Raw genomic sequence first — 12,098 nt, 5'->3', positions numbered from 1 at the left:
GGGGCGGACAGGGCGAGGTGGGCTGCTGAGGGCGGCGGGCCCCGGGCGGCGCAGGCTCGTCGGGGCGGCGCGGCCTGGGCAGAGGGAGGTGAGGGGCGGAGGGCGGCAGGCCGAGCCGGGGAGGCTGCGGAGCTGCCCGGCCTTGTTTAGCTGCAGAGGGCACTCCTTTGGGCCTGCGCTCCCTTACACAGCTTGGGGAGGTGTCAGTGAAGATAAGGGAGGCGTCCATCCTGAGAGGGAATTCGCAAGGTTGCTGTGAAGCCCCCCCTCAGGCGGAGGGAGGCTGGCTGCCGCTCGCTGTGTGACAGGCGGCTTTCAAACTCTCGCCCGGCTTTTTATTTTTAATCTCTCCCTCAGCCAGAGTGCCGCAGTTTTGACAGCCCTGAGTCAGTGTGAATCCAAGCTCTCCTCGATGTGTGGGCTGGTGGGAAGGAGGTCCCAGCTGCAGATGCCTCAAGCTGAAGCAGCAGCGGCGTTTTTACATCCAGACTGTTAACGTGACACTTGGGGTGACTGCAACAGGCTGAGCAGCCTGTCTCTGGCATGGGCTCCCTATGTCTCGGTAAAAACAGCCACAGTAGAAACAGCATGGAGAAGAAAATAGGGAAAGTGATAGGATTTGGAGGTAGGTCTTCTTGGCATAGTTACGTTTTGCATCCATTTCAGCCAGGCGTAAAGCTTACTGACTGCCTAGAGGGCAATGGAAGCTATGAAATAGAATAAAGCTACTATTGTCCCATGAATCTTGAGAAGACTTGAGGCTGACATGTCTGCTAAAGGCCACCATTGTGTCCTCCAGAAAGAACGTAACAGTCAGATTACGGATGTGGGATTGCTGCTGATGGCCTTACAAAGCATACATACGTGCTATGAGAAAATCAGACAGATATAGTCTTTCTTAACAGCAACAGAATCAGTCTGGGTTTTTTTTCATAAAATTGTATATATTTAATCTGTGTAAATCAATAAAGCAGCACTTGATCAATGGAGAAAATTGAACGAAGAGTTTGTTTTTCTTAAATGTTGAGCTCAGATACCAGGAAAGAGGAATACTTTTTTTCACAGAAGATTACATTGGGAAATAAATGCAATTTTTTTTAAGCCATGGGCCAGAAAACCTGCTGGAGTCTCCTCTTAATTCTGCCTCATCCTATGCAGCAATCAGTGTGGGTTGTGTTTTTGTTTTTGTTGGGTTGGGGGTTTTTTTGCTGAACCAGAAACAAGATTGTAGAAAGATCTCTCTTCATGCTTTTGTACTGGAAAAACAAAATGCCTGGGGAAAACATGCACTGCTCATCCAGTTTTAAGAAATACTCAGCGTAGGTCAGTCAGCCGTGGGCAGAGGCTTGGCTGACGCAAGTTACTTTCTGTAAGAAACAGCTTTTAGTTTTCTGCTGAGATTCCATTGAAGCCTGACTGAAACAATCATTTAGGAGACTCAACATATATACTCCCAGCATAAACAGGGCCCTTTGGTGAAAAGGGATCTTAGGGGGGGGAAGGGGGAAGCTTTTGCAAATCACAGCAGCTACACTATTGTTAAAAGGCTGCAACCAGACTGAAATTTACTATAAGTTTATAAACATGCCAGTCAACACGCATTTCCCCCCAGATCGCTGCAATGCCGGTGACAAACAGGATTGTCACTTAAATCCACTTTTAAATCCCATTTTAGGTCTAAACTTTTTTTTGGCTCTATGATCCCTGGCAAGTGGAGCTTATTACCGATACCTTTGAGCAACTGGAAATTTACCCACTTGAGTACAGAAGATACTAAAACAATGCTGCCAAATGCTATTTAAAATTGTGATTATTTATTTACAAACAAGGCTACTATCCACATCACAAAACAGCACAGCATCAACGTTAGTGTCTTTATTCTTGGTATAATTTTGTGTACTCTGAATTATTGTAAATGCTCAATACCCCAGATTTCTTAAATCCTTTTGTGAATTCGTAGTATGAATAATATTTGAAAAAAGATAAGGAATAAGGTTCTGTTAAGTCTTATGACTTAAGAAATTCTCCAGTTTTCCAGTTTTTATTCTACAAAGCCCCAATGCTAAGATGAAGACATTTAATCATTTAGTTACACAACAGGTAGTTCATCCAGACGTCATCCAAATGTAGGAAACTCAACCACTGTATTTTGTAACAGTCCCCATCCACTTGAAAAATTATTCCAGGAGAAGCCCTGTAGCCTCTTACCTTTTCTCCCTTTTTCCTCCTCTTTCTCCCCCTCCCCAAGATCTGCCAGTGAACCAACTGGCCTTTGTGTTTCTTTCTTTCCCTTGGAAAACAAATAGATGAGCTCCACCCCTTCACCTCTTGTGTGGTAAATACAGCCTGTGTCACTCAAGCAGTTTCTGTCACCACACACCACCATTCTTATTTTGAAAGAAACAGGTCAGAAAAGGCTGCTGCAGCTTTGTAAGCTGAGGGGATGCTCAGTTTATACAGTTGAGATTATGCTCTATATTTAAGGAATCCAATATAGTTGTTTCGGGATCATCACTTGTTTGGAATGTGCATGACAGGGCTGCAAAACGGAAGCAAGTCAGTCAGCTTTCCAGCGAAGGTGTAAATTAAACAGTATGCCTATATCATGCTTTAAAGATTAGATGACACCCTAGATTTAGCTCCTGCTTTGATTTCAATGTGTGTTTTGAAATGCATTAAAGCTCTAGTGGAACTGATAGCAATTTATTAGCTTTAATTTATTAGCAGATGTTACTACTTTTGGCAAAAAAGAGGACAGAAATCTCGATTTTTAAATATATGGAGAAAAATTGCATATCCACAGAGAAGATGGAGAAAAAGCCTTGCAATGGCAGCTGAAATGTTGAGCTAGTAAAAGAAAATTTGTGAAAGGCCTTGGTTACAAGCCTATTTGTGTGTCAAAAATATCACATATATACTACTTTATAGTTTTATGGATTAAACTGAGCTATGATGAGGCAGTCTCATCTCACCAGTTCATCTCTAATGGCCTTTGGTGCTGTAGACTACTAAACCCAACTGAAATCTATTCTTGCAAATGGTATAAACACTTTATTAGGACTTTAAAGACAGAAGTTTCCATTATTTATCATATACCAACAGTCCACTGTAGCAGCCTCCCAGAGTGAGAGATACTCTCTTTAAAATGAATGCATGTATAAACAGGGAAAATGAGCTCTGCAGGCTTGAAGTATTCACAAACTTGACATACATAGTAACTTAATCTAGATTTTTCCTGTAACGTTATTAAGGTATATGAAGTGGTGCAATTTTCCTTTGTGAAACGTTGTGAGAAAACAGGTGGCCAGGTTTCATGCAATAGTGGAAGGGAAAATTAATACTGTAACTGCTTCCTCTTTTCCGGAGTAGTCTGGAAAGGATTTCTGGCATATGTCTTTTTCTGCTTCATAAGATATTGCAGCAACTGAAGGCTGTACAATTCATCTCAAGCTCTCATAATATTTTAACCAATGCTTTTTTAGTTTAATATATAAAATACTCCCATAGCATGGGAAGTTTCTAATGAAATGTTATAAATAGCTAAATCTAAAATGTAAAAAGGTATATGGAAGCAGCCACTTTAGCTCAGATAAGTCTATAATTTGCCTATCAGCCAGGAGACTACGGATGGTATTGCTGAAGACTGAACCAGTGCTCTGCTCTAAGGAGCAAAAGCACATTTTTGCTTTCTTTACCTTCTTTGACCCTCTGAAATAATAACACTTGCAGGCTTTGCATACTGATTTTTAAATCCACCATGCGTAGCTTCTGCTATCTGTTCTATAAGCAGATCAGATAAAGTGCTTGAAATTCTACCTGGAGCCGTTAAAATGGTGACAAGTTGTTTTGTTTACAAAATTATATGTTAACTCATTGTTATTTTCTAAACTTTGAAATCTCTCATGCTAGGTTTGTTTAATCTTCTCAGATAAATATATCTCCAAAGCAAGTTTATTTAAATTGTTTGACTTTTCTTCGCTGATATTTCAAGTACTCTCAGTGAAATTCCTGACAGCTCTCTGTGTGGTTTAACAGAAACCAGCAGATCTTCTGTTTGCCCAAATGTGGCATCAAATACATCAGGTAGCCTATACTCTGTGAGCCAGCAAAGTCTATCCAGTAGTCACATGTATTTATCAGTATCTCGCTGGAAGATATGAAGAATTATTTGTCTTCTACTTGCTGTTGTTTATGTAAGGTTGCTTTGCCCTTAACTGTTCTGCACCCCATCCCTCATTTCACCTGTGGAAACAGGATGTGAAGTTTTCATTATAGAACGTGTTTGATCTGTACAAGCCAGTGTAAATTTATATTATGTGTATCCTTTATGATTGTGGAAAACAAAACTTTTCCCCTGAGGCAAGACAAGTTAACAAAAGAAACCTCAACCCCCTGCAGTGGATATTTAGACATATAGAATATACCACAGAACACATCAGATCATTCAGCCTCTGGACTGATTAATAGAAACCTGTGAAGGCATTGCTGTTACTTTCTCACTCAGCTGCTGTAGCAGCGCCTGAGTGCATAAACAGAACACAGGAAAGTGAAGAAAAAAAAAAATAGACAAAAAGAAACAAAGCAAATCCAGAGTGTAACAGATAGAGGCAACATCTGTATATCCTTTTTCATTGGAGACCCAGCCCTTCACCTGAGCCTGGAAGTCCTTTGCTCAAATTTCCTTTGTGCACTGTTAGATTCACGTTCAGGGCACTGGAGGAAAAAGACTTAAGGATATATAATTCCATAGCATAGACCCAAACTCACAGTGACTTGCAATGGAAATCTACAAGGACGAGTTCTGTGGTGTGCATCCTGTCACACCTTGTGGCAGCATCAGGCACTCCGGTTCCTGAAAAGACATGATCTCACATGCTAAAGGGAACTGGGTTAGTTGGAAGCATCCAATCTACAGGTGTCCACAATGGTGCAATGCAGTTATGGTCAGTTCTTGGTCTGTTTTGTAACCTGGCCTTGAAAAGATACAGATACTACTAAGTATGCCATCAGGGACATTCCTTCTGGTCAACAAAAAATAATCTATCAGTATTCCTTCAAATCCAGCTCATTATCCTTTTCTGAGAAGAAGGTGAGCATCATGGGCATCGTACCTTTTTTTTTTAACATGTGGAGGGAAGGGAACTTATTTTTTATCTTTTCCTGAAATAGGCTTTCCTTTAACTCAATTTGCTCATAAGAATGGTGGGATGGATATAGACAGAGAGAGAGGGTATGTGAGAATTGATCCTTGGGGACCTCTGCTGTCTTGGTGGTACCATATACTTCACACATGACTTCCAAATTCTCAACTTCAGAAGCTTTCATTTTTTGAACAGATTTTAGGGTAACTTTATGATATGGAAAGAGATGCACGTTTGGGGATTGCGTATTTGTTTGTTCTATTACCTTTACAGGAGTGTGAAAAAGTGAGATACTTATATTCTCTTCCTGAGTGTGCCAAGGGAGCTGTTGCACAACCTTGGATAAGCACGTCCTGGCTGCTTTAATTTCATTTATTTGTGATTTGAGCTGTTTGCAGGAATGTTTCTGTCTTGATATTTATTTGAGTAGTGCTAGCCCCACCAGCCTCAGTGATAGTGCTGACAACAGTGTTTAGCCTTTTAGAGAAGGTGTTCAGTACTATGCAAAGCTGGGCTGAAATTAACCATCATCTTGGGCTTCCATGGTCTTAAGCAGTGTCTCTGGCGACATTCAAACCTTGCCTGGACACGTTCCTGTGCGACCTGCTCTAGGTGGATCTGCTTTGGCAGGGGGGTTCGACTAGATGATCTCTGGAGGTCCCTTCCAACCCTGTATCATTCTGTGATTCTGTGATACAGGTCCACGGTAGGGACAGTTTCTTACAGGGTGCCAGTTACCTGCTGTACCCACAGGACCTCGTGTGCTACAACAGGGTAAACAGGAAGAGCAGTCATACAGAAGCAGACAGCTAAAGGAGAATATCAAGGTCCAGGTCTGAATGTGACTCTCTGATAGTCACTCACAGCTGATAGTACATGTGAGGAGGAAGAACATTATGCCTGAAAGAAAAACTCTGGCAGGAAACAAGGCAAAGATTGAACTCTTGCCAGACTCCTTGGTGTTCGTAGCGGGTTCAAGGGTATTGTGGCGTTCTGCTGGCATCCCGTGATGTTTGTGAGGCTGTGACAGGCACACAAGCACCCATTGCTCGGCAGACAGAAACTGAAACTATCGTGCCGGTAGTTCAGTGTTGTGGTGGATTGGGAAGAGCGTGGCCAACCAGCTGGCTTCTTTGTGGTTAATCACACACTTATGCAAATGCTAGATTAACACCACAGAAGAGAAACAAAATGCAGATGTTTTTATTAGATTGGTTTCTTCTGTGAGGGCCAACCATGTAAGAAAATCCTAAAAGGGTAATGACAAGTGGCATACACAGGTCTTTATTGTGCAGCATGACTATTTAATCCTGCTGTCCAGTGATTACTTTCACTTTAAGAAATGGGTGCAAATTTAGGTTATATGGCTTTACATTGATAGCAATAGTATAATTCGCTGCTGCTTTCCTCCACTTTATGCTAGCTTTAACTTTAAAGATGTTATGACCCTGTAGGTATGGACTAACTGGGTGGTGAAGTTTCAGTTTAAAACAGCTGCAGATATTTTTCCAGTAGCCTTGCTAAAATGCTCGTGTCCAATTAGATACATGTTTCTGGGAGAAATATGTCTTTCTCTGATTTCACTGTACCCAGATGTCAGAAGGCCTTATAAGAGAGAGATAATATTATGTGGCGGGGGACTCCTGTGTTAAATATTAACTAATTATTTAGTTGAGAAACTGCAGAGCATTTACAGAGATGCAGGTGATCTACCTGATCATCAGAGGAATGCTTAATAACATTGCTTAGAGGAACCTGAAAATAAAGTCAGCTGCGACTGGGCAAGTCATGACTGAACATCTGAGCTTGCAGACTCTCAGCGCAGTCGGCATTTGACAGCCAAATCTCTGAAGGTTACACAGTTTGCCAGATATAGTCTGTCCCAGGACTACAGGAAGAGAGCAGGATTCCCTTCTCTAATAGCTTTTCTCAGTGTCTGCCCCAGTATCAGGAGTGGACATTAACATTCAGCCAAGGACAAAATTTAACTTCCTGTGCTTTTTAATGTCACTTCTGGAGACAGTTGTGTGCCAAGGAGGGTGAAGTGTGATTGCTGGAGTCAGGAAATAATTGTGTGTAGGGAAGTTAAGAGTAGGGGGAACATTATAGAAATCAAAGGAAGAGAGGTTGGGCCTGGGGGTTAAAACAATGGATAAAGGGTCTTTAGCTACCAAAGTACACATCATTTAGGGTATCAAGAAGCTCATGCTTTCTACAGGCTCGTGGAGAAATGTCTGGTGTTTGACACTGGCGTGGGTGCTTGTCATAGTCCTTGGTTAAGAGTCTCAGTTCTTGGACTGTTTGGGTTATAACCAAATGTCTAACAGCCCTGGCAATGGGGAAGGTTTGAAACCTGTGACTGTCAGGATACTCATGGAGTTTACTGCACACTTCAGCAAGTGATTCCAGGAGGATGTTAGTCCATCTGTAAAAGAATAAATTTGTGATAAAGACATCAGATGATTTAGATTTATATCTAATAGTTTTAATGAAAAGCGAAAATACCTTGCATGATGAGGTTTTTTCTCTTTTGTTCTAGAATGCCTTTAAAAATATAGTGAGTTTCACTGTAAGGTTACAGAGCCAGTTTGTCACAGTTTAGAAGTCACAGCACTCTGGCTGCCTGTTGAACCTTACTAATGCAGGCATGAAACATTGCTCAGTTTAGACTTTGATCACAAATCGCTTTTCCCAAGTTCCCAAAGAACTTTCCTTTTCATACTGCTTTTGTGAAAGCTTTCTTTTGACATCTTCTACATCCTTCAGTAAAAAGAAAAGCTCAGAAAGAAATCCTGCATGTGCTGAACGTGACAGTCCTTTTTGCTGTTGACCTTAGGAGTGCAAGGATACTGCTTAGAATTTTTGCAGTAGTTTGCATCATGTTATTATCTAGTCAGTAAAAGAAAACCACAATCCTCTTCAGACTAAAAAAGACAGTGCCAAATAATGTTATGCTATCAATCAGTACTATTCTTCAATGATCTGACCTATTGCATTAGCCATTTTCTTTCTGTCCTCTCTGCAGCAAGGTAATGTGCGGCAATTAAAAAAAAGGTGAAGAGCAGAAGAGCATTTTCATGTAATCTTTAGAAGAGTGTTGTTACTAAATGAAGAAAGTAATTATGTATAGGCTGTGTCAAATGTACGTGACATGGTATTTTACTTTCTAATACAGTAAATTCTGTCTTCAGCATTCATTTAGCTCTGCAGTACCACAGTGAAGAGAGCTGTAAGACTACTTAGATAGAAAGGCAGCTGTAACACATTCAAAAAAGAAGATTCTGTCGTATTTTGTTTCAGGAGCTTTTGAACAACCAATGTGAGGGACTAAAACATCCCACTTTAAAAATACCCACCCATTCATTTCCACACACTGGATCTAACATATACCTATTTGCTCTGAGGTAATATTTATTGTCGTAGAACAGCGTCATTTTCATTTGTCTATCTCTTTGATAGACTCATCCCTCGTGTTGATGTAACTGTAAGCATTTACGATGTGTATTCTCTTTTACATAGGTAATAAATACAGACAAATCACAGACAGGTCTGAGGAATGAGGTCATTGCTCGTGTACTCAGAACCTTGCGACACTGGGCCCTTATGAAATGTTCTAACCATGTGCATTTATGAAATAGTTTTCTTAAGCAGTGTACTCAGCTAATGCTTTGCATGACCTTTAAACAAAATAATGTCCTTGTGCTGGGTTCATTACAAAATGAAAACATGCAGCATGGTAGGAGTCTCTGAAAAGCTTTGAGAGGTTCTAATATAGATTGAGCAAATCTAACATGACAGATGCCCATTCTTCTGTGTTGGGGAAGTGAGAATTCATGTTTTATTTTTGAGAAGTTTGACATGCCAAAAAATCTCTGTCAGTCTGGGTAATCAACAGTGTAACAAATGAGTTAGCTCATTCTCTCCTCCCTTTTTATTTATATATATTCACACTATAACAATTATGTGCTGTTCTATTCCTGTTTTCCAAAACATAACTTGTTATGTGATTAGTCTGTTAAATCTCTGCAGGCACGTCCTCTATTACTTTGTTTATATCTTAATATAAGATATTATATCTTAATAGGCCAGATTCATTCCAGATATACTCAGATAACGGCAGTGGAATGAAATCAAACGAAATGAGCATTGAATGGCAAGTGGAGTGTTAGAAAGGTGTGCAAGGAGCCAGGTATATATCTTCCATTAGTCCAAAATAATGCCAGCTGACTGGATGCCTTGGCAGAAACAGGATGATCATAGCTCTTACTTAGCGAGCACTTAGGACAAGTGGCTGTACTTTATGTACCTGTTCCCAGGTGTAGCAGGTTATCTGCTCTAAATCTGAATTTAGCTGAGTGTGTCAGTTTAATAGATGAGACCTTAGAGGTAAAGATGGGCTTAATGTTTCCATACAGATGGCATCACTCGAGGGTGGAAGCTTAGCAGAGTTCTTGGCACTGAAGTTGAAAATGCCAAGCATTATCTGTGTCTATAACTCTTCCCCGGAACTCAGAAACTGTAGCTTTTATAATAGTGTTGGGAATATGTAAGATGCTTTCAGATCCTATGCAGCCAGCCAGCCAAACTCCTGACCAAATTTCTGGTATCACATGGGACCTATTTTCTTCTGTAGTATGAATGTGTAGTTTTTCAGCAGGACCTCTAAAAGTTCTCGTGGACATTAACGATCCTCAGTGGGTCTGCAGAGGCTTTTTAGCATGAGCAAGGAAGTGAGATTTTTTTAATCATCAACAAGGAAGTGTTATCTTTTGGTTTGGTTTTTACTATGAGCAAGGAAGTGTTACTTGCTTGGGTTTTTTTTCCCATGAGCTTGAAGCAAAGTAGCTTAGAGTAAACTACCCCATAAATACTGGCTTACTCTAAGGTTCAGGTCAAAACTGTTTGCCAGCTCTATTGATTCTTCATCCGCTGACAGTTCATTTTCCATGGAGTTTCCTTAGTCGGTGGGATCAAGCAGACCCAAATTACTTGACTGGAGTGGGAAATTTTTTTTTTTTTTTTTTTTTACCATGAGGTAGGAAGTGAGTCTTTTTAAACAGGGAGCAGTTACAAACTTCTGCAGGTAGCATTTCCTCATCTTCTGCGGTGTTTTTCCATATAAATTCTGGAAAGGTGACAAAACTTATGAAGTGCATATTGTGTGCCTTGTGCCTTAAGGATATGCTCTGTATCAACATTTCATTGACACTTCCCCATCACCTACATTGAATGGCTTCTGTGTTGTAGAGACCACTAAGACTGTAGCCACCGTAGGCAGCGAACATCTCTTTGAGTCAGAGCCTAATGGCATTACAAGGTCTGCAACAGCTGCTGCAGAGATATATCTGTGACTCATCTGAAATCCTACTACGAGTAAAGCACTAATCCAGCATCATAGTTCTTTCTGCTGGCCAAAGAAAAATGCTAAATATAATTAAATCTGTAACAGAATGCAAATCGAGTGGAAGGTTGGTCAGATTTCAGAGAAGTCAGAAAGCGCTCTTCTCCCAGAAGAGGAAAATTGAAGGGGAAATGAAAAAACTGTTTTCTCTAAGTGTTCCATTTTCATTTTTCTTTTAGTTTTCTAGAGGCACCAACATCTTTTTAGACACCATGAGACTAATCTAATGTTTATCTGAGAGAAAAAGATCATTAAAGTGTAGATTAGCAAGTGAAATTGTTTACTATTACATCGGATGTTTGGAAATTAGACTATTCGGATTTTGAAATACAGAACAGTATTCACTGTGGGTGAAGTTTAATGAGTTCATCTCATGTCAGCTACAAAAGCTCCATCAGCTCCAGCAATGCCAATGTTCACTTTGTATCTCTTAGCAAGCTGGTTTGATGCATGCTAGGGTATAAACATTCGCTTCCTCTGAGCCAAAAAAATATTGCTTTATATATTGTTTTTATTCTTAAGCACTAGCCTGCTGAAAAGGAGGTTATTCCCAGGCAGAGAAATACTTGCTGTAAACTTAGGTCTGGAGAGATCACTTTGAGTGTCGCGTTTCCCTGCAGTGCTCTGGAATAAACTGAATTCATTGTTACTGAATGTAAAGATCAGAAAGAACAGAACTGAATATGGCTTGTGCAACGTCTAAATTTTAATAAGCTTAGTTGTGGCTTCAAAACCCACTGAGATGGTAATCTATTTATATTTCAGCAATAACCAGGCACAGCTGCAGTGTGCTTAGGACCCAGAGAACCAAGTGATCTTGAACCAAGTGGAACTCTATGCAGAGCTGATATAAGGGGAAAGTATAGTTTACCAAAGATAAATGTGAGAAAAACAGGAAAGAAAATTATTTTTTACTAAATGGGATGCTTTTTTCGGAAAGGGAAGGGAGAAGAGTAAAGGCACTCTGTTATGGAAGAGCAGCATGTGTCTCACTGACAGCATCCCCTTTTTATTTACTTGTTTTCTTCACTAAGCTAGAAAGCAGACATGAATATAGCTCCAGATAATGCCTCTCATTTCCTGCAGTGATTTCCACAATTGTCTCTTTACCAGTTAAATGTAGCTGATAATAGCTTTGGGTGACATTTATAGAATTCTTAGTTTAGAACAAATGAATAATATTGCTCACTTTTCATTTTTCTCTATTAAAGGGGTAAATATAGAAAGCTAACTAAAACAACTTTTTAAAATGACAATTTATAAAATTAGGTATTATTTTACAGTCATACTAAGCATTTCCTGTATATTTGTGGAGAAGCATTTTATTTGTGGAGATGAGTTGACTCTAATGATTGGCAATGTTGAATCCTTACTCAAGGTGCAGTGATCAAACACAAACTGCAAGGGGCTCGTCAATCAGGGCAGTGACTCAGCATTCAGCGCGTGATCTGTGCCTTCCTTTCCTTTCCCAGAGAAAATGTGGCAACGTGAAGAAACTGATCCCTTTCTCCCACAGGGAAGGAGTGGAGAGGAAAGGAAGCTCGTGCAGGTTCCTG

This window comes from Calidris pugnax, unplaced genomic scaffold (assembly GCF_001431845.1).
Source record: "Calidris pugnax isolate Ruff unplaced genomic scaffold, ASM143184v1 scaffold349, whole genome shotgun sequence".
Classification (NCBI taxonomy): Eukaryota; Metazoa; Chordata; class Aves; order Charadriiformes; family Scolopacidae; genus Calidris; species Calidris pugnax.
This window is presented reverse-complemented; position numbering follows the sequence as displayed.